This window comes from Aethalodelphis obliquidens, unplaced genomic scaffold (genome assembly GCF_003676395.1).
Source record: "Aethalodelphis obliquidens isolate GAN/ISIS:26980383/991018 unplaced genomic scaffold, ASM367639v1 scaffold67, whole genome shotgun sequence".
NCBI classification, from domain to species: domain Eukaryota; kingdom Metazoa; phylum Chordata; class Mammalia; order Artiodactyla; family Delphinidae; genus Aethalodelphis; species Aethalodelphis obliquidens.
Genome location: NW_020838011.1, coordinates 5,537,283 through 5,562,277, shown reverse-complemented (window position 1 = coordinate 5,562,277; position 24,995 = coordinate 5,537,283). Strand labels below are relative to the sequence as shown.

The window sequence follows — 24,995 nt, the reverse complement described above, 5'->3', positions numbered from 1 at the left end:
TACCCCTGTAATAACAATGGATTATAGCTGAAAGAGCAGAAAGACACAGACACTATTTGATAAGGAGTTCTTATGAAAGCCCAAAGACAACAGAGGAGATAAAATCAAGGACACTAGAGGATTTGAAGCCTTTGGCACATATAGCTACAATAATCAGTTAGTATTGTCAAACTCTAGAAAGATTTACATAAAATATCACACTAAGACCTGTTTATCAATACCTCAGTTCTTATGACCTGATACATTATATTTGGCTTTCAACAAAAATTACAGAGGATGCTTAGAGACAGAAAAATCAGTTTGAAGAGACAAAGCCAGCTTTAGAACCATACTCCATTATGACACAGATTTTGGAATTGTCAAAATGGGAATATAAAGTAACTATGAATAATATGTTAAGAGCTCTAAAGAAAAATCAGATAGTATGTAAGAACACATGGGTGTTGTAAGCAGAGAAATGGAAGCTCTAAAATAGAATCAAAAGGATATGCTTTATTTCAAAATATCTTTGATGGGCTAACCAGGAGACCACACACAGCTAGGAAAAAGATAAGTGAGTTCGAAGATAGGTCATAAAAAGATAGAACATACAAATAATTGGAATACCAGAAGGAGAAAAAAAAGAAAATGGAGCAAAAGAAATATTTGAAGTAATTGCTGAAATTTTTCCAAAATTAATGATAGACACCAAACAGATCCAGGAAGCTCAGAGAACATCAATTAGGATTTAAAAAAAAAAAAAAAAAAGACATGTAGACATATTATATTCAAACTGAAAAAACACCAAACAGAGCAAATCTTAAAATAATCCTAGGAGTGGTAAGGGGGTAACAAAACACCTTAACTTTAGAGACACAAGGATACAACTTATAGTAGATTTTTCATCACACTATGCAATCAAGAAGAGGGGTGAGTAACATTTATACTGTTGAAAGGAAAATGGTACTAATCTAGAGTTCTATGCCCAGCAATATTATCCTCCAAAAGTGAAAGAGAAATATATTTTTTCAGGCAAACAAAAACTGAAGTAAATCAATGCCAGAAGATCTGTCCTATAAGAAATGTGAAAAGGACTTCTTCAGCAACAGGAAGGGATGCAAGTCAGAAACTTGGATTTACATTAAAAAAGGAAGAGCATCAGAGAAGGAAAAGGTCTTAAGGTAAAATAAAGCTTATATTTTTCTTATTCTTAATTGGTATAAAAGTTAACTGTTTAAAATAATAGTATTAAAAAGATATTGGATAATTAACACAACATTGTAAATCAACTATACTTCAATAAAAAATGGTGTTTGATGATTACAGAATATGGATAAATGAAATGAATGATAGTAATGATATACAGGTAAAAGGAGGGAATTGGGAACACTGTTATAAGGTGCCTGAACTTAAAATGAAGTGGTATAGTTTTATTTTAGGTGGAACTAGATTAGATTAGTTGAAAATGTATATACATTGAAAACTCTGTGAAAACTACTAAAGTTTTTGTAGTATATGTGATGTGCTAAGAAAGGATATAAAATAGAATTAGAGATAATTCTTAATTAAAATCAGAAAAGGAAGAAAAAGGGAAGAAGTAAAATTAAGAACAAGGCAATAAATAGAAAATAGTTAAAACATGGTATATATTAATCCAACTATTCAATGTCACTTTGATATAAGTGGTCTAAATACACTGTTGGTAAAATAGACATTGTCAGAGTGGATCAAAAAGAAGACCTAAGTATAAACTGTTAATTAAAAAATACTTAAAATGTAAAGACTCTGAATGGTTAAAAGTAAAGGGAGGATAAATATCAATATATACAATGTTAATCATAACACAAGCAAACAAACAAAATCTAAAGAAGTTATATTAAATTGAGACAAAGCAGAATTCAGAACAAGGAAAATTATCTTAAATAAACAGGGATGCAGTATGACAATGAATGGATCAATTTTCCAAGAACACATGATAATCCTAAATGCACGTAACAACAGGAGTATAAATATGTAGGTAAAACTAGGTACAATGAAAGGATAGGTAAGTCCACTTACAGTTACAGAAGTCAGCATTCCTCTTTCACAGACTGATATATCAAGAAGGTAGAAAATCAGCAAGAATGCAGGTGATCTGAAAAACACCATTAATTACCTTTATCTAACTGAAATTTATAGAATATAGACTAGCCCATCCAACAACAGCAGAATACACATCTTTGTCAAGCTCACATGAAAATTCACTAAGATAGTACATATTACGGGCCATAAGATATACTCTAACATATATAAGATAGAAATAATACAAAGTATGCTCTTAGGCCTTAATGGATTTAGACTAGAAATCAAAAACAGATAGTTGGAAAAATTTCAAATTATTTAGAGATTAAACAACACGCTTCTAAATAACACATAGGTCAAAAAAGTAATATCAAGATAAATGTTTGAATAAATTAATTAAAAATGAAATGTAACTTATCCAAATTTGTGGGGTACAGCAAAAGCAACTGCTTAGAGGGAAATGTATAGAATTAAATGTATATATTAGAAAATAAGAAAGATAGGAAAAGAATCACCTTGGGAAAACAGAAAAAGGGGAGCAATTTTTTTAGACATTTGTAGATTTATTGATTCTCAGTTTTCATATTGAGACAGATAATTAAATAATTCTAGTGACAACGATTTACACATTTCCCCACTGTACCCCATGTCCCTACTCCTTTAACTAAAAAGCCCAGCAGTTCTACTTTGCTGCCAGAGACATCAGACAATATTTTCACAATGTAAATAAAGGGGAGCATGATATTCACATAATGTTGGTATTTAATGTTGATGAAGTTAGTGGCACAGGACAAGTTTTTTCTTCAAGTAACATCATATTTTCCTTTGGCCAAAACGTGGAAGCCAGTCCCAACCAGCTCAAGAGCAATTTAAGTATATAGCAAGCAGAAGAAAATAAATACAAATTAGAGCAGAAAACAAAGAAATTAAAAGTCAGAAAACAATTAACCAATCCAACTAAACCATAAGTGGATTCCTTGAAAAGATCAAAAAATTATAAACCTCTAGCCAGGCTACCTAATTAAAGGTGAAAAGACACAAATCGCTAATACCATCAATGAAGGAAGAGTTATCACTACTCATCCCATGGACATTAAAAGATTAATGAAGGAATACTGTGAACAACTTTGTGCCCATGGATTTAATAATATAGGTAAAATAGTCTTACACCTTGAAAGACATGAACTACCAAATTTAACACAAGGCGAGATAAATTATCTGAATAGGTATATATCTATTAAAGAAATTGAATCCATAATTAATCATCTTTCAAAAAAGAATGCAGCAGACCTAGATGGTTCCACTGGTGAATTCTACCAAACATTTAATAAGGTGATATTCAGCCTCCACAGTCTCTTTCAGAAAATAGTAGCAGAGGAAAAAGCACTTTTTAATTCATTCAATAAGGCAAGCATTATACCCTAATACCAATACCATATAAAGATATTACAAGAAAGGAAATCTACAAACCAATATCTTTCATAACAGATGGAAAAATCTCAAAAAATATTAACAAATTGAACAAACAAGGCATTAAAATAATCATACAGCAGGAACAAGTGGGATTTATTCCAGGTATACAAAGACTAAAATCAATCACACAACATCAACATGCTAAAGTAGAAAACACATAAGATCATATCAATTGATACAGAAAATCATCTGACAAAATCCAATATCCACTCATGACAAAAAAACTATCAGAAACTAAGAACAGTTTGGAATATCCTCCCCTTCATAAAGAATGTATATAAAAAACTGATGAAACACTGGATGCTTCTTTCCTAAGTGCAGTAAAATGTTTATTCAATGCACTACAACATCAAGAAAAGTAAATAAAAGTTATGCAGATTGGAAAGGGAGAAATAAAATTATCATTGTTTACAGATATATATACAGAAATATACATATGTATATATATATATATAAATTATTTTCCTATATAACTTCCATGAACAATTAGAATTTAAAATTAAAAGGGAAACATATCATTTACATTAGCACCAAGAAATGAAATATGTAGGTATATTTTTAACAACATGTATATAGGAGGAAAACTACAAAACCCTGATGAAATAAATCAAAGAACATATGTATGTATACATATAAATCGAGAGATATTTTATGTTCATGGACTCAATATTGCTAAGATTATCAATTCTTCCCAACTCATTCAATAGATTCAATGCAATTCCAATGAAAATTCCATCAAACTAGTTTGTAGGTACAGATAATCTGATTCTAAAGTTTATAAGACAGAAGTCCCAGAATAGACGAAGTAATATGAAATAAAATGCAGTTGGAGAAACTATATTATCGAATTTTTTTTAATTTATTGAATTGAGATAACATTATAACATTGGTTTATAACATGTAAGTTTCCTGTATACAACATTATGATTCACTTCTGTGTACACTACGATGTGCTCACCATCAAGAGTTTAGTTTCCATCCATCACCACAGAGCTGACCCCCTTTACCCATTTTTCTCTCCCCCCTCCCATTTTCCCTCTGGTAACCACACTCTATTCTCTGTATCTATGTGTTTGTTTTGGTTTGTTCATTTATCAAAAATGTTTTTTAATATTCCACATATGAGTGAAATGATACGGTATTTATCTTTCTCTGACTTATTTCACTTATAGTATACTCAAGGTCCTCTTATAGCACACTCAGGGTCCACTAATGTTGTTGCAAGTGGAAAAATTTCATCTTTTTAAGTCTGAGTAGCATTCAGTTTTACGTATTACATACCACATCTTTATCCATTCATCTGTCGATGAGCATTTAGGTTGTTTCCATATCTTGGCTGTTGTAAATAAAGCTAGGGTAAATGAACATAGGGGTGCATATATTTTTTCCAAATAGTGTTTTCATATTTTGGGGATAAATACCCAGAAATGGAATAGCTGGATCGTATGATAGTTCTATTCTTAAGTTTTTGAGGAACTTCCATCCCTTCACTGAGCCCGTTTGTCTTTAGACCTGAGATGAATCTCCTGGAGGCAGTGTTTAGTTGGTTTTTGTTTTTGAATCCGTCCAGCCACTTTGTGTCTTTTCATTGGGGAATTCAATCCATTTACATTTAGGGAAATTATTGATAAATGAGGCCTAGTACAGCCATTTTATCTTTTGTTTTCAGGTTGCTCCATATCTCCATTTGTGTCTCTGCTCCAGATGTATGTTTTGTGGTTATCATCAGGTTTGTATAAAACCTCTCATAGATAAAATAGTCCTATTTTCTGCTGATAGCAGTTTACCTTCATTTGCCTGTAAAGGTTCCATTTTTTTCCACTTCCTTATTTATGTTTTTGTTGTCTCAAATTTTCCCTTTTTATGTTGTGAGTTTGTTACCAAACTGAAGTAGATATAGTTGTTTTTACTGCTTTTTTCCCCCTTCAAGTATATGCTATACTTTTAAAATAACCTATTCTGATATAGAGTTGCAGTGTTCTGATTCTATTTATTACTTTACTCCAAGTTTTGTGTACTTATGCCTTTTCATTTTAAGTAGAAGAGCTCCTTTCAACATTTCTTGCAACGTACGTCTAGTGTTGATTAAATCTTTCAGCTTTTGTTTGGGAAAGCCTTTATTTCTCCTTCATATCTAAATGATAACTTTGCTAGATAGAGTATTATTGGATGACAGTTTTTATCTTTCAAAATTTTGAGTATGTCATTCTACTCTCTCCTAGCCTATGAAGTTTCTGCTGAGAAATTTGCTGATAGCATAAGGAGGGTTCCTTTGTAGGTTACCATCCTTTTTTCCCTGGCTGTTTTTAAATTTCTTTGTCACTGACTTTTGACAGTTCTAATATAACTGTGCCTTGGAAAAGGTCTGTTGAGGTAATTGTGCATTCTCTTAGCTTCTAGACTTTTATATCCACTTGCTTCCCCAAGTTTGGGAAATTCTCAGCTATTATTTCTTTGAATAAACCCTCTGCTCCCTTCTCCCTCTCTCCTGGGTTACTCATTATTCTAATGTTGCCCATCCTAATAGAGTGGGATAGTTCTCAGAGAATTGCTTCATTTTTTTAGATCTTAATTCTCTTTCTTCTTCTATCTGTATCATTTCTAGATTTCTACCTTTGAGCTCGCTAATTCTTTATTCCTGTGGTCTTCTCTGTTACTACTGCTTTCTAATGTGTTCTTCATCTTATTTACTGAGTTCTTCAGTTCCAGAATTTGTTTGGTTCTTTTATAGACTTTTAATTTCTTTGGTAAAGTATTCCTTCTGTTCACTAATTTTATTCCTGATCTCACTGAACTGCTTTTCTGTGTTTTCTTATATCCTGTTGAGTTTCTTCCTGATAAGTATTTTGAATTCTCTGTCAATTAGATCTCAATATCCTGTGACTTTAAGTTTGGTTTCTAGAAAATTGTCATTTAATTTCTGTGATACTATGTTACCATGGTACTTCACGCAGATTTGCTCCTCTGCATTTGAAGTAGTAAGCATCTTTTTTCTTTAGGTAAAGCCTTTTTTGTTTTTTTTTTTTTTACTTGATTCTAATGACTCAACAGTTAGTAATTAGAAGCCTTTCTTTTGTTTTTCAGTAGGTGACTATATAACACAAGTTGGGTTTTTTTTTCATGTTTTTTTTAACATCTTTATTGGAGTATAATTGCTTTACAATGTTGTGTTAGTTTCTGCTGTATAACAAAGTGAATCATCTATACGTATACATATATCCCCTCCCTCTTGTGTCTCCCTCTTACCCTCCCTATCCCACCCCTCTAGGCAGTCACAAAGCACGGAGCTGATCTACCTGTGCTATGCAGCTGTTTCCAACTAGCTATCTATTTTACATTTGGTAGTGTATATAGGTCAATGCTACTCTCTCACTTCATTCCAGCTTACCCTTTCCCCTCCCTGTGTCCTCAAGTCCATTCTCTATGTCTGCGTCTTTATTCCTGTCCTGCCCCTAGGTTCTTCAGAACCTTTTTTTTTTAGATTCCATATATATGTGTTAGCATAACACATAGCACAAGTTTTGGATTTCTCTTACCTGAATTGCCTCTGGTTGTATTTGATAATATGCATTTTTTCACCTTGCATCACCTCTGACAGAGGTGTTGCCCATTCTTCCTGCTGCTAATGTCATTGGTGCTTTGCTGCTGGGGGTCACTGGCATTGCCACCTGGGGCCATGAGATGGGGAGGGAAAATCGGGGGACCCAGGGCTTCAGGTGCCTCTGCCAAGTCCGGGGTTGTAAGGTTTGTGTGTGTCATCACTGTGGTCAGGGAAGGCAGAGTTGTTGGGTACCTCTGCAGCTGGAGGGAACAGGGTCACAGGTCCCTATGCAGCTGCTCAGTTCCCTGTAGCTGCAAGTGGCACTGCAACCAGGAGGTGGGAGTCTGTGCCACTTCCTCTTACGCTACTCGATTCTCTGAGGCTGTGAGCTCAGCCATCTGGCCAGAGGTCCAGGATCACAGGCACCACCTCTGATATTCCCCTCGTTTCACTTTCTCTATGTGTTCCAGTGAACCCACCTTTAGATGTGTAGATGTGTGGATTTACCCAGCATCCTGGTATGTTGAGCAGAGGCACCTTTGTTCAGTTATGGTTGTTTTACTGGTTGTAGATTGAAAGGAAGAGACAAAGGGAGCATATCAGACCACCATGATGCTTGCATCACTTTAATATTACCTAATTTTTGTTTTTTTTGTGGTACGTGGGCCTCTCACTGTCGTGGTCTCTCCCGTTGCGGAGCACAGGATCCAGACGCACAGGCTCAGCGGCCATGGCTCATGGGCCTAGCCGCTCCGCGGCATGTGGGATCTTCCCAGACCAGGGCACGAACCTGTGTCCCCTGCATCGGCAGGGAGACTCTCAACCACTGCGCCACCAGGGAAGCCCTAATATTATCTAATTTTAAGCCTTACTATAAAACTACATTAATCAAGATAGCATCGTATTGGTGATAGACACCAAGATCAGTGGAACAAAATGGGAGAAAACAGAAATAGATCCAAATAAATATAGTCAACTGACATTTGAAAAATGAGCAAAGGCAACTCAATAGAGAAGGAATAGACTTTTTAACAAATGGTACTGGAAAATTTGAATGTCAATATGCAAAAAACAAAAACAAAAACCCCAGACACAGACCTTACATCATACACAAAATATCATTTAAAATGGATCATAGACTAAATGTAAAACTTTAAATTCTAAATTTTCTAGAGTAAAACATACAAGAAAACCTAGCTGACCTTTGGTTTTGCCATGAGTTTTTAGATACAATATCAAAAGCATGACTGATGAAAGAAAAAATTGATAAATTGTATCTGCTTAAAGTTAAAAACTTCTGTTATGCAAAAGTACAGTTAGGAGAATGAATACCCAATTCTCAGACTGGTAGAAAATATTTAAAAAACACTTCTATGATAAAGGACTTACATTCAAATGTACAAAAGACACTTAAAACTTAACAATAAGAAAACAACCCAATTAAAAATTGGCAAAAGGTCTGAGCAGATGCCTCACAAAAGAGGATATAGAGATAGAAATAAGCATATGAAATGATGTTCAACATCCTCTGTTGAAGAGGATTAGAGGATTGCAAATTAAAATAACAATGAGTACTGGTACATACATATTGGAATGCCTAAATTCAAAAATATATGACAATAACAACTTCTGGGAAAGATGTACAGTATTATTATTCATTATTGGTTAGAATGTAAGGTGGTATAGCCACTTTGTACTACAGTTTAGCAGTTCCTTGCAAAGCTAAACATAGTTTTAGCTTATCATCAAGCAGTCATGATTTTATGTATTGAGTTCACTGATTTTAAAACTTAAGTAAACTCAAAAACTTGCATGTAAATGTTTACAGCAGATTTATTCATATCACCCCAAACTTGATGCAACTAAAAAATGTCTTTCAATAGGTAAATGGATAAACTGTGGTATATCCATATAATGGAATACTATTCAACAATATAACAAAATGAGCCATCAAGCAACAAAAAGACATGAAAGAAACAAATGTATATTTATTGCTTAATGAAAGAACCCAGTCTGAAAAGGCAACATACTCTATATAGGAATCAGCTATCTCAGTGGTCCCCAAACTTTTTGGCACCAGGAACCAGTTTCGTGGAAGACAATTTTTCCACAGATTGGGGTGGGGGGTGATGGTTCAGGTGGTAATGCAAGTGATGGGGAGCGGCAAATGATGCTTCACTAGCTCGCCCACTGCTCACCTCCTGCTGTGCGGCCCGGTTCCTAACAGGCCATGGACCAGTACCAGGGGTTGAGGACCCCTGAGCTATATGACATTCTAGGAAATTCAAACTATAGCGATTGTAAAAAGATCAGTAGTTACCAGGGGTTTGGAGGAGGAGGGGAGAATTAAATGGGTGAAGCACAGGGGATCTGGGAAAGCACTACGGTAGTGTAGTTATAGATACGTGATATATTGCTTTGTCCAAACCCACAGAACTTTACAGAACAAAAGTGAAATTTCATGTATACAAACACAGATTACAACAAAACAACGTATTTGTATTACACGTGTATGAAATGATCTCCCTGATATGAGTGGGAGCAAAAGTTACTGATCTAAGTAATTGAAATGAGTAGAGTCTGTAAGACTAAGGCAAAAGAAACTGGATAAGCACCATGCCTTAGTTTATAAAGTTATTTCCCAGGGATGTAACAGTGGGTCCATAATTCTGACACTGCTGTATATGTACACTTGGACAATTAAGCAAATGGGTGGCAGATGGTTGGAGCTAGGTTTCTCACGTGTTGGAACATGGAGTTAGAGATAAGCAAGGGGGGAGGATTCTAGAATGATCTATGTAGTAAAGGATTAGAGTTTGAGATTTCAGTATGAACTCATGTTTAGCTTAATATGTGTGTGTGTATATGCAGCTATATATAGAAATGTTTATGGGTCTGTGTAAATAATAGGTGTATACACACACACACATATTTCCTTGTTCTGTCAGGTGAGATGGCTTACACCTAGCAGCAATAAGCACATCTAGCACACAGATCTTGGTTTCTAATGCTTTCTCAATGAAAGAAACAAGATTTTCTTGCAGAAATGTCTAATTCTAGGATTGGGGCATCAAGTATACATGATGAACCTGGAACAATCTGGCTGTACAAGAGAGCAAGGAAGTACTCCAAAACAAAAATGAAAACAAAAGCCTATAATGATGGGAGTATGTCAGGGGGACATGGGAGCCATCTCAAAGAGCTCCCAATGGCCAAATCTGGAACAATATGAGCAGGGAAATAAGTACAGCAGTATTGGATTATAACCCAAGGTATAAAATAAACAACAATTAGTCTATTCTGATATAAATCAATGATGAATTAATAACTAACTGGAGGAGAAAGGAAAAATACTCTGTTGAAGAAATCCAAATATATTAAATTATGTAGATTCCTCCCCTCCTACATATTGACTTCCTTCCAAAGAGTACAGTATGGAAAAGGGGCTGGAAAAGGAGGTGAAGAAACCTGACTATTATTTGAGCCATATGACTATGGTTAATAGCAACAATATAAGCCGTGTTGATAGTATTTATCATTGATATGATGTAATGAAAATATCACTTTACTTCTGTGGTATTCCTCTGGAAAACCCATAACCTCAGTCTAATCATGAGAAAAATATCAGACAAATCCCAATTGAGAGATGTTCTACAAAATACCTGACCAGTACTTTTCAAGAAGTGTCAAGGTGATCAAAAAGAAGAAAAGTTTGGCAAACCTCTCACAGCCAAGAGGAGCCCGAGGAAAGATGACAATTAATATGTATTGATTCTGGGTGAGATTGTGAAACAGAAAAAGGACATTAAGTAAAAGCTAAGGAAATATCAATAAAGCATGCCTTTAGTTAGTCATAATGTATCAAAATTGGTTCATTAATTGTAACAAATGCACCAAGCTAATATAAGACACTAATAATAGGGGAAACAGGGCATGGGGCATATGGAAAATCTTCATACTGTCTTCACAATTTTTCTATAACCTTAACCATTTTAAAAATTAAAGTTTATTATTAAAACACTTTTTACAATTAATTTAAGGTAGAGGTGATGTCATCTTTATCCAAAAATGTTTGCATTTCTTTTCATCAAGGCCTTTAGCAATAATAATCACCTTATCCAATCAGAATTGAGGATTGGTGTATTTCTAATTTATTCTTTCTCCTTAGGGTGTTCCTTTGAAGTCCCATGCCAGAAGTTTGTTTTTAAAAAAGAAGAAGAAAGAAAGACACTATTCTCATTGGAAACCCTGATCTACAACCTTTGTTTTCCTAGCCTCCTGAATCTGTCAAAATTCTGCACAAGTATTCCCGTTCTCAAAAGGTACAATAGGCAATTCTAGAAACTGTCCCCACATCCTCAGCTCACTTTTGTGAGGTTCCCTCCTTTGATTTATCTGGATTTTCATTCCACAATTCTTGTTGCCTGCATCTTTCTTATAAACCTTCAAAGAGATGTTTAAACAATACTATTTGTTTTCTATTTCTTCTCAGGTTATCAGACCAAACCCCTACCAATCATTATAATAAGTGAATCCTTAAGGTATGTTTTTAAGCATAAATCTGCTTTCTAATGGGTTCTCCATGATAATTTAACTTTGAAATGTATTTCCTGGACTTAAGTAAATTATTTTAATTTATGAGATCACTCAGAGTTCTACATTTTGATGATAAGACTTAATACTCAAATAATAACAAATATGCCTTGGACAAAATTGACAATTGTGTTTTTGGAACCCAGATCATTTTAATTCTAACCTATTACTCTTCCCACTATACTATACTTTGCACAGACTGAATAAGAACTACCTAGACTGCATAATGTGTTTTCATCTGCTTTCTCCTTCTTTCTTCTAGGAAAGTATGGTCAAATGATAACTGAATTAGATGAAAAGAAACAGGAATACCTTTATAAACCTAGATTCTTAACACTGTCTCCAATCCAACAATGACTTCTGCACTTGTGTATATGGTGGACTTCAAGGGACAAAATCAGTAAGGATGGTCAAATAAACAAGAATGAGTGGGATTTATCTCCCTCATTTAAACTTGCATCGAGTTACTGCTATACTGTAGTTTTACAAAAAATCTATTATATGGACAAGAATATAGGTTAAAAATAATTTGGTGAGCTTCCCTGGTGGCACAGTGGTTAAGAAACCACTTGCCAATGCAGGGGACATGGGTTCGAGCCCTGGCCCAGGAAGATCCCACATGCTGTGGAGCAACTAAGCCTGTGCACCACAACTACTGAGCCTGCGCTCTAGAGCCCACAAGCCACAAATACTGAGCCCACGTGCCACAACTACTGAAGCCTGCATGCCTAGAGCCCATGCTCCACAAGAGAAGCCACAACAATGAAAAGCCTGCACACTGCAGTGAAGAGTAGCCCCTGCTCACTGCAACTAGAGAATGCCCACAAAGCAACGAAGACCCAATACAGTCAAAAATAAATAAGTTAACTAATAAAATAAAATAATTTGGTAATTTTCTCTTCAATTACCTTTGTTATTTACATTTATTCACGAATTAGTTTTAAATATTATATTTATTAATTCTTCAAATTTTAAAAATTTCATATTGATATGAGTAATTGGCAATAAATGTAGAATTTAATTATGTGTATTAATTGTGCATACTGCTACACTGCTAAACTTATTTACTAGTCCTAGGATATGATTTGTAGATTCTATGGTATTTTCTACATTCTACATAATCATGCTACCTATCGATACAGAAAGTTTTATTTCTTCTTTTCCAATTGTATTTTTTTCGTGTCATATAGCTGACCCTTGATTTATTCCTGATACTCAGAAGTTAAAAGCTTTTTTTTTTTTGGCTGTTAGGTATAATGTTACCTCCTATAGCTATTTTGTAGATGCCTTTTATCAGGTTAAAGGAAGTTCCCTCTATTCCTAGTTCTTTGAGAGTTTTTGTCATGATAGATAGTTGGATTTTGCCAAATACTTTGTCAGCATCTATTGGGATGATCATATGATTTTGTCCCATAGTCTGTTAACACGGTGATTTGCATTAATTGATTTATGAATGTTGAGGCAGCTTTGCATTGCTGGGATAAACCTCAGTAGGTGATGATCTAGTATTATGTTTGTATATTGGTGGTTCAGTAACACAAAATGCAAGATGCGTATGTCCAGACAGCAAAGACTGTATGAGTAATGTATATTAGTGTTGACTTATCTCAAGAATTCAGCACTTAGAAACTTGCTTAGAAATGTCTTAACGATAGTGCAATTCACATGGACTGTTCAAGGAAGAATTAAACTATTTTCTACTTTCTACTCTTTTTTAAATAACAGTAGTATTTGTCAATTATAAAATTTGATTAAACAAAAATATGTGAATTGAAGATATAAAAACAGACATTGATATTGATATTTATGTAAATGTTAAGTGCAATATAGTGAGTGGTGTGCAAGATGAAAGACTTATTGTGATTTTCAAGAAAAATTTTTCTCACTGAACAGAGCTACAGATATTTCTGGCTGTTTTCAGGGATACAAAACCTTATAAGGAAACTACTATTGAGTGTGTGTGCAACTTCCTATGTATATTTGGGCATGAGATTAGAAAAGGAAGATACTAGTTGCATAAAGGAATTCCTTTCCTCTACTGTCATCTTTGAATACAAGTTGCACTCATTTAAAATAAATAAGCATAGTGAAACTTTCTAGAAAGATACTTTGATAGAATTCTGTTGTAGATAATTGCTTTTATAATAGATGCATAATTTGACCCTAAAGTAAAAATCCAAATTAATTAACTTTTATTAAAAATAGTGATAGAAATATCTTATGTCACTGCAACACAAGTTTTTTAACTAAACACTCCAATGATATGAATAAAAACAAATCAAATCTTATTCTGTAATTAAACAAAAATTAATCAAGTGAAGATAATTACTTCCATAGAAATGAGACCTACTACAATGGGAAGACCTGCTGTGTTGCCTTCAGAAGTTACACCTCTTCACCTGACACTTCAGCAGGCTTTTCAAACAAGACTTCCCACTAGGCCAGATTTTCTAAATCCTTCTGACAGCCAAGATGGTATTTCAGATAGTCTATGTTCTTCTGTTTATCCAGGAACTCTCCCATGAAGTTTAAAAGATCAGTTTCACTATTCTTAGAAGCCAAGATCTTCAGTTCTTGTTGGACCTTGCTTAACATGTTCTCCAATTACAAAGCAGACTTTAAAGCTTTGTATAAGAAAACAATCTCATTTTTTCTGAGTGTAACATTTAAAACTTTTTAAATATAATAATCTCCAGAATAAGCTTTTGTAATTTCATAAACTATAGGTTTAAAGAATATACTTCTGTAAGAAAGCCAATAATTTTATGTTTTTGTTTTTTTTAATAATTTTAGGTTTTAAAGCATTATTCCAGTGCACTTGATTGGATATTTGATATGCCTTTTTTTTTTTTTTGCCTTTTAATATATTGTTTACTCTCTTTATTTATAACAAATAAGATATTCTAAAATGAATATATTAAAGGACTAAAACTCATATTGCTTAATCAGAAGATAATGATTTGAGGAGATGATAATATAACCATACTAAACTATTTTTCATCCATGGTGGGCCTCATTGCATATAATTAATTTTCTCCATGTGCTTTAAAAATGATTAACAACATCTAGTTCTTTCAATAATTCTGTTAATATCTAAAATGGAAACACAGAAATCATAAGAGTTAAATAAATATTGGTACAGTTAACAGCTTCTGACAAGTTAAGACCCTTATTCAGATTTTGCTCGTCATAGCATTTCATGGATGCTAGAAATACATTCTTTCTGGAATTTATTCAATAAGTTTATGACTTTATGCTAATTTTTCTAAAGAAAAATTGTATTCACCTTTCTTAAAGGAAAAGAAAGAAGGAGAGAAGGAAGGTAGGCAAGAAGGAAGAATGTTCCACTTCCATGCCTGCCTTTTGGGATGTTTTCCTTTGTCTACTTCCTCCTTAAATATAACTGAAGTAGGCACTGTGGGGTATAAACTTTTGGGGACCATATAACTTTTGCACACTGCTTCCTGCTAGTGAAAATTTGGTAACCCAATAGTTATTTTTGGCTTTCACAAGACAGACTCATGTTTTCTTAGGAAATAAATTTTCCTTAGGAACTTAGTAAGCTCATAGTGTCTGCTTCCAGTCTGTTCCATGTACCAGTGACTATTCCCCATGTTCTTTTCCATACACCATTTTTATATCTATGTTGTTACTTTTCATACTAGCTCTGCCTCAGGGAGCCCACAGTGAAATACAGCTCATGGCTTATATACCTTCCACATTCACCCCGGTCCTGATCATGTGACGTTTGTACAATAAGGCATTAGCAAGTATATTTCAGAAAATTGGTAAGTGCTTATAGATTGGGGCTTGATTCCTTGGAATGTGCTTGTTAGAATCCAGATGTGATGAAGAAAAGAAGCTCAAGCTAGAGTACTCAGTAATAAGAGGCCATATGGATACAGATCCTAAAAAATAAAAAAGAGGCCTTCTTGGATGTACCAGCTCCTGCCAGCTCTATGCAGTTACATGAATAACTTCTCCTAAACCTGAAGAAAAGAACAGCCCAGATGATCCTAGGCAACCCACAGAATCATGAGTAATAAGAAATCATTATTGTTTTAAGCTACTAAGTTTGGGGGTGGCTTGTAACACAAGCCACCACCACAAGAGAAATACACTCTTGCTTTCTTATATTAAAGATCATTAGCTTGAGGCCATGTAAAAAAATATGGTTGGAAAAAGATTGGAGTCATCATCTTAATCTCCCACATTTTGGGTCCTAGAGAACTGGACTTTTCAAATCTTTGAGTCCTCTAATCTCAAGACTCTATGAGAATTATAGAATCATTATTATTAGAATTATTCATCTCTCTTTGCAACTTGCTGCATTTTATTTTTGTTTTTTTTGTAATACATTCTAACTGCCATTGTACTAATAGTTGGTTATTTCAACCATTCCCCTAAAACTACTGGCTTGGTAGGATTACCTTCCTAGTTCTTATAAGTGGTAATTGTTCCACCTGCAATTTTTGCTCCCTCTTTCCTTGATTTTAAATTACGAAGCCGGTGGAACATGTTTTATATTGTTAATGGGCACTCCCTGTTCCAACAAGTTGATCTGCTCTAACAAGGAGACCCAAAATATAATTATTCAGTAAGATGGAATTCTGTTTCTCTCTAATGTAGAATGTTTCTTTTCCATGTTAACATTCCGAAAGCTAAGTTTCCTTTCTTCTCTTGTATTTTGATGGTTTGCTTTCGTTTTTTGTGTGTTTGTTTTATGGTCAGCTCATAGAGCACCATCATTATCTGCATCCAGTTCATAACAACATTAGAGAAGAGAGAGTTCAGTTAGAATTGCAGAATATTTAGTTATTTGGGGTCCTAGATATGTCAGTATTAATAAAGTAGGTAAAACTATTTTTTTTCAAATAGTAATAAAAGGAAGAATGGGGGGGGGGACTCTAATGTTCATCAGAATTAAGTGCCTCCCAAGATGACTTATTTAAAAATTTATCCTCTCTTAGAATCTCTATTGCAAGAACTTTTAACTAATTTTAAGGATATTGACATTCTCCTTTAAAAGAAGGGGGTTAGTTCTCTATACAAATTGTCATGTGATGTCTTTTTCTTAAAGCTAAATTCGAGGAAAAAAAGCTATATCATTTTTTCTTTCAATATATACTTGTGTTCTTTGCATGAATATTGAGATCTTATAAATAATTGTTTCACCTGCTCCTACCTCGTCCGTCTCTCATGTGACCACACAAGTTTTTGACCAGATAAATGACAAATTTGTGCCTCAACTTCAAAAAGTGTGCAGTAAATTTCTTCAAAAGCCGAATTTTATGTTTTGTCTTGATCTTGACCCTATATGTGTGCATGGTATGTGCATGCACATATGCATGGTGTGTGTATGTACATGTGTGTGTGCATGTGTGTTATTTTGAATACTGAAAGAAAAACAATAAAAATATAGAGGATTTGAAAATTTACCATATTTTCATGAATAAGAATCAAACATAGCATTATTTTCTCATGTGTTTCAAGTATTTTATGATAAAAGTAATAAAATAAGGAACCCTCCTACACTGTTGGTGGGAATGTAAATGGATACAGCCACTATGGATAAAGTATGGAGGTTCCTTAAAAAACTATAACTAGAACTACCATATGATCCAGCAATCCCACTCCTGGGCATATATCCAGAGATAACCATAATTCAAAAAGATATATGTACCCCAGTGTTCACTGCAGCACATTTTACAATAGCCAAGACCTGGAAGCAACCTAAATGTCCACCAACAGAGGAATGGATAAAGAAGATGTGGTACATATATACAATGGAATATTACTCAGCCATAAAAAAGAATGAAATAATGCCATTTGCAGCAACATGGATGGACCTAGAGATTATCATACTAAGTGAAGTAAGTCAGAGAAAGACAAATATATGATATCACTCATGTGGAATCTAATTTTAAAAAATGATACAAATGAAATTATTTACAGAACAGAAACAGACTTACAGATATTGAAAACAAACTTATGGTTTCCAAAGGGGAAACGTCGGGGGAGGGATAAATTAGGAGCTTGGGATTAACATACACAATATTCTCAATATTCTCAATACTCAATATTCTGTGATAACCTATATGAGAAAAGAATCTGAAAAAGAATGAACATATGCATATGTATAACTGGATCACTTTGTTGTACACCAGAAACTAACACAATATTGTAAATCAACTATAATCCAATAAAATTTTTTAAAGCAATAAAATAAGTAGAAATAAATATTTTCCATCCTCTTTGATCCTGACTTCTTTTCCCTTTCTTTCTACTCTATCCCAAATATAAATAACATGTTTTCATTATGAATGGTTTTTAAATATTGTTATGGTTTTATATACACATAGTTTATTAAAAATTAATATTTTTGACTAGTTTTGAAAACTATGAAAGCGTATTCATATTTATATCACTCCATTCTTTTTGTAGCTATATGCTTTTCCATATATAGTCATAGATCCTTTTTTCAACTACAGTATTTAGTCTATCAATACATCATATCCTATTTCTTCATTTATAGTTAATAATTTTATCTCCAGTAAGTGCTTATAACAAATATTACTGTAATAAATGCTGTGCCTTGTGTGTGTCCTAAAGACCCTATGCCTGAAAGTAGGATTTCAGACTCTTAGAATACACATTTTTAAATATCCCTAGGTCATGTGAAATTGCTTTTCAAATTGAATAGTTTCATTCATTTCTAGACCCTTGAGAACTGCATATTTATTTTTCTAAAAATGGTAGATAAATTATTTAAAAAGAAAAACAATTTCAGATATAATTTTTTCAATATTTATAATACACACACTATTAACCATGTATTTTATTTTCTATATTCTGATGCTTTGACATCATGGGGCTTTGACGACCTTAAAAGGATTGCCTCTCCCAGGGTTAGCTAATTCCTAGAGAGAGTAAAACAGTTCACCCTTGGAGTACGCCTTTGATATTCACACCAACCAATCCAGAACCCATATCTCCAACCACTTATTTTATCAGACTCTTACACTCTTGGCCACTATCCATCTGTCCTACTCACCCCAGGGCCAGGTACTATGTAATTAAGGACACCTGCTCTGCCCCAGAACCTGATGAAATTATTTGAACTATCCAATCCTTAACCTACATACACTGTCTTGCCTGTTTCTTCCTACAGAAACCATGATAAAGGCTCTCTCCCTTTGCCTTCTCACTGACCCTGGTACCTTCCCATGTGGCCCTGTGTTTATAGGACCATGCCTACTGTTTACAGGGAACTTTAGTAAAATATTTTCCTTCATGACAGTCATTTTCATGTCTGCATAACTTAACATACCTTACTAAAATGAATCTGGGTAATTTTAGAACACACACATGCACATACACACACAAACATATAATCTTCTTTTTGTTCTTACATAGATTTTGTGCCTTGTACTAACCTTGTCTGATTTGGGTATCAGGGCTATACTAGCCTCATACAAAAGTTGGGAAGTGTTTGTTCCTTTTTTAAATAAGACTCTTGGTAGGCAGTTTTTTTTGTGGAAAGTTTTTTTTTTTTTATAAACGAAATTTCTTTAACAGAAATAGAGCTATACTGGTCATTAATATCTTCTTGGGTCAGTTTTGTTGTTCGTTTTTTCACGGTATTTATCTGTTGGTGACTGACTGGCTGTAGTTATCAATGCAACTTTGTACATAATGTTCTCTTATTGTCTTTCTGATCAGTACAGCTATTTTCTCTTTTAATATTTTATTAGATACATTGAATACTCAAAACATCCAAAAATCCAGTGTTGGAATGATGTGGTTCCTGCTTGATACATGTTCTTTTGCTATCAAACTCTATCAGAACTCTTTTATAATGTGACTTACTATTGCTTCACTATTGTTAATACTAAAATTATAAAGGAATTTGTCTGAAAATAAACATACTGAAATGGTAATCATTCACATAGATTATTTAAGATGTGATTCACAGAAATGTTGGGAGGGAGTGGTAACTGAGACAGGAAATGAAAAGAAACCAATAACAGAGGTTATCAAACCAGTTACCACTGTGGGTAACGGGTTTAGTTCCAGAGGACAGCAGTGATCATTTAGAACAAGCACTTCAGAAACATCCAACTGCACACTGAGAGACCACAGATATTTATCATATTAATTCCTGTCTGCCATTATTTGATGGCTACACCCAGGGGCATCAAAAGTCCATCGGTTTTGGATTGCTAGCACAAATAAGTAGAATGGGCTTTAGCAATCAGAGAAAAGACCCCCAATGATGAGACTCAACTGCTGGCACTGGGTTATCTGGCCAGCATGCACAGAAATCATAAGGGCTGAGAGGATTTAGTGAGACATTGAGATCTCAGATGCAGCTGATATCCTTCATTATTTCAAATCTCATGCTCAGATAAAATTAGACACCCACATCAAGAGTAGATTTAAGAGGTAGGGTCGGCTGGGGCTTCTACTATGAATGTACCACAGTCCAACATCTCCTCTGTCCAATCCTGCTTGCCTCATACTGGATAGGTATTGAGTCTACCCAATAAAACTCCGGCACACAAATCTCAAAATCTCAGATTCTGTCTCCTGAGGAAATCAACTAAGGACAGTTCTCAACAATGAACTGCATTATACAGATCTATATCTATAGATGGAGGAGTAAAAGATGCCAGCAAATGTATTCCTACAAGTTGACAGAAATGGTTGGCTATTGGAGAGATTACCCCAGATGGTGGAATAGAAGGAGGTATGCTCACCCCTTCTTATGAGAGCACCAGAATCACGATTAAATGCTGAGCAACCACTGACAGAAAGGCTGGAAACTGCCAAAAAAGATACCCTACATCCAAAGAAAGGAGGCCACAATGAAAGTAGGAGGGATGCAATCGTGATAAAGTCAAATCCCATACCCACCAGGTGGGCAACCCACAAACTGGAAAATAACTGTACCACAGAAGTTCTCCCACTGGAGTAAGAATTCTGAGCCCCATGTCAGGCTTCACAGCCAGTGTGTCTGGCAATAGGAGGAGGAGTCCCCAGAGAGTCTGGCTTTGAGGGCAAGTGGGATTTGATAGCAGGACTTCCACAGGACTGGGGGAAGTAGAGGCTCCACTCTTGGAGGGTGCACACAGTCTCATGTGCATCAGCAGCCAGGGGAAAAAGGCAGTGACCCCATGGAAGACAGGGCCAGACTGACCTGCTAGTATTGAAGGGTCTCCTGCAGAGGCAGGGAGTGACTGTGGCTCACTGAGGGGACAAAAACACTGGCAGCAGCAGTTCTGGGAAGTATTCACTGGTGTAAGCCCTCCTGGAGGCCACTATCAGCCCAGCCAAACAGACTGTAGGCACCAGTGCTGGGCTGACTCAGGCCAAACAACCAGCAAGGAGGGAACACAGCCCCACCTATCAGCAGAAAAACAGATTAAAGTTTTACTGAGCACAGCCCTCACCACCAGAGGGACAAGACCCAGCCCCACCCACCACCAGTCCCTCCCATCAGGAAAACTGCATGATCCAATTAAATAGCATCATTCACCAGAGAGCAGACAGCAGGAGCAAGACAAACTACAATCCTGCAGCCTGTGGAAGAGAAACCACAATCACAGAAAGTTAGACAAAATGAAATGGCAGAAGAATATGTCTCACATGAAGGAACAAGATAAAACCCCAGAAAAAAAAACAGTGAAATAAGTAGACACAGGCCACCTTCTGGAAAAAGAATTCAGAATAATGGTAGTGAAGATGATCCAGGATCTTGGAAACAGAATGGAGGAAAGGAACAAGAAGATGCAAGTAATGTTTAACAAAGACCTAGAAGAACTAGTTTAACAAAGATCTAGAAGACTAAAGAACAAATAAACAGAGTGATTCACAGAATCACTGTGAATAATATAGTAACTGAAAGGAAAAATTCACAAGAAGGAATCAATGGCAGAATAGCTGAGGCAGAAGAATGGATAAGTGATCTGGAAGACAGAATGGTGGAAATCACTGCTGAAAAGAATAAAGAAAAAAGAATGAAAAGAAATGAAGACAGTCTAAGAGACCTCTGGGACAACATTAAATGCACCAATGTTTGCGTTATAGGGGTCCCAGAAGGAGATGAGAGAGAGAAATGACTTGAGAAAATATTTAAAGAGATAATCGCTGAAAACTTCCCAAACATGGGAAAAGAAACAGTCACCTAAGTCCAGGAAGTGCAGAGAGTCCAAGGTAGGATGAACCCAAGGAGGAACACACAGAGACACATAGTCATGAAACTAACAAAAATTAAAAACAAAGAAAAAATATTAAAAGCAACAAGGGAAAAATGACAAATGTTCCCAAACATAAATTGGAACTCCTATAAGGTTATCAGCTGACTTCTCAGCAGAAAATCTGCAGGCCAGAGGGAGAAGGACTATATAATTAAAGTGATGAAAGGGAAGAACCTACAACAAAGAATACTCTATCTAGCAAGGGTCTCATTCAGATTTGACAGAGAAATCAAAAGCTTTACAGACAGGGAAAAGCTAAGAGAATTCAGCACCACCAGACTAGCTTTGCAATAAATGCTAAAGGAACTTCTCTAGGTGAGAAAGAGAGCAGCAACTTAAAACAACATTGTATATATATAGATTGTTATATCAAAACCTCCTGCGAACAGAAAACCCCAAAACTACAATAGATACACACACAAAAAAGAAAAAGCAACCCAAACACAAAACTAAAGATGGTCGGCAAACCAGAAGAGAAGAGAACAAAAGAGGAAGGGAAGAAAAAAGACCAACAAAAACAATTAGAAAATGGCAATAGGAACATACATATCGATAATTACCTTAAATGTAAGTGGATTAAATGCTCCAACCGAAAATCACTGGCTGAATGGATACAAAAACAAGACCCACATATATGCTGTCTACAAGAGGCCCACTTCAGACCTAGAGACACATACAGACTGAAAGTGAGGGGATGGAAGAAGGTATTCCATGCAAATGTAAATCAAAAGAAAGCTAGAGTAGCAATACTCATTTCAGACAAAATAGACTTTAAAATAAAGACTGTTATAAGAGACAAAGAAGGACAGTACATAATGATCAAGGGATCAATCCAAGAAGATATAACAACTGTAAATATATATGTGCCCAACATAGGAGCACCTCAATACATAAGGCAAATACTAATAGCCATAAGGGAGAAATCAACAGTAACACTATAATAGTGGGGGACTTTAACACCCCACTTTCATTAATAGACAGAGCATCTGAACAGAAAATCAATAAGGAAACACAGGCCCTTAAATGACACATTAGACCAGATGGACTTAATTGACATTTATAGAGCATTCCATCCAAAAGCAGCAGAATACACATTCTTCTAATGTGCACGTGGAACATTCTCCAGGATTGACCATATGCTGGGCCACAAAGCAAGCCTCAGTAAATTTAAGAAAACTGAAATCATATCAAGCATCTTTTCTGACTACAATGATATGCAATTAGAAAAAGGCTGCAAGAAAAAAACTGTAAAAAACACAAACACATGGAGGCTAAACAACATGCTACTAAACAACCACTGGGTCACTGAAGAAATCAAAGAGGAAATTTAAAAATACCTAGAGACAAATGAAAATGAAAGCACAATGATCCAAAACTATAAGATGCAGAAAAAGCGGTTCTAAAAGGAAAGTCTATAGCAATACAATCTTTCCTCAGGAAACAAGAAAATTCTCAAACAACCTAACCTTACACCTAAGCAACTAGAGAAAGAAGAACAAACAAAACCTAAAGTTAGTAGAGGAAAAAATTATAAAGATCAGAGCATAAATAAATGAAATAGAGATGAAGAAAACAATAGGAAAGATCAGTGAAACTAAAACATGGTTCTTTGAAAAGACAAACAAAATTGATAAACAGTTAGCCAGACTCATCAAGAATAAAAGGGAGAGGACTCAAATCAATAAAATTAAAAACAAAAAGGAAGTTACAACTGACACCACAGAAATACAAAGGCTCATAAGAGACTACTACAAGCAACAATATGCCAATAAAATGGACAACCTGGAAGAAATGGACAAATTCTTAGAAAGGAACAATCTCCCAAGACTGAACCAGAATGAAACAGAAAATATGAACAGACGAATCACAAGTAATGAAATTGAAACTGTGATTAAAAAACTCACAGCAAACAAAAGTCCAGGACCTGATGGCTTCACAGGCAAATTTTATCAAATATTTAGAGAAGAGATAACACCTATCCTTCTGAAACTGTTCCAAAAAATTGCAGAGGAAGGAACACTCCCAAACTCATTCTATGAGGCCATCATCACCCTGATACCAAAACCAGACAAAGGTACCACACACATACACACAAAAATTACATGCCAATATCACTGATAAACATAGATATAAAAATCCTCAACAAAATACTAGCAAACAGAATCCAACAATACATTAAACAGATATACACCATGATGAAGTGGGATTTATCCCAGGGATGCAAGGATTTTTCATTATTTGCAAGTCAATCAGTGTGATATGCCACATCAACAAATTGAAGAATAAAAACCATATGATTATCTCAATAGATGCAGAAAAGCTTTTTGACAAAATTCTACATCATTTACGATAAAAAATCTCCAGAAAGTGGTCATAGAGGGAACATACCTCAACATAATATAAAGGCCATATACAACAAAACCTACAGCTAACATCATACTCGACAGCAAAAAGCTGAAAGAACTTCCTCTAAGATCACAAACAAGACAAGATGTCCACTCTCACCACTTTTATTCAACACAGTTTTGGAAGTCCTAGCCACAGCAATCAGAGAAGAAAAAGAAATAAAAGGAATCCAAATTGGAAAAGAAGAGGTAAAACTGTTCCTGTTTGCAGATGACGTGATACTATACACAGAAAATCCTAAAGATGCTACCATAATACTACTAGAGCTCATCAATGAATTTGGTAAAGTTGCAGGATACAAAATTAATACACAGAAATCTTTTGCATTTCTATACACTAGCAAAGAAAGATCAGAAAAAGAAATTCAAGAAACAATCCCATTTACCATCTCATGAAAAAGGATAAAATAACTAAGGATAAACCTACCTAAGGAGACAAAAACCTATATCCCAAAAAGGTATAAGACAGAAATGAAAGAAATCGGAGACAACATAAACAGATGGAACGATATACCATGTTCTTGGATTGGAAGAATCAATATTGTCAAAATGACTGTACTACCCAAAGCAATCTACAGATTCAATGCAAGCTCTATCAAATGACCAATGGCATTTTTTACAGAACTAGATCAAAAAATCTTAAAAATTGGAGACACAAAAGACCCCAAATAGCCAAAGCAATCT

General features: G+C 34.9%; 1 long non-coding RNA gene across 1 annotated transcript in view; it reads left to right on the top strand.

Moving 5' to 3' along the window:
- The window catches only part of LOC113611062 (uncharacterized), a 135,872-nt gene extending 123,629 nt beyond the window's left edge, over positions 1-12,243 (top strand). The window contains exons 5-9 of the long non-coding RNA XR_003429345.1: positions 1,012-1,160; positions 5,183-5,242; positions 11,223-11,376; positions 11,547-11,595; positions 11,910-12,243. This is a non-coding gene — a long non-coding RNA (uncharacterized LOC113611062). The remainder of the gene's footprint in view (positions 1-1,011; positions 1,161-5,182; positions 5,243-11,222; positions 11,377-11,546; positions 11,596-11,909) is intronic.
- Positions 12,244-24,995: the final 12,752 nt, after the last annotated feature.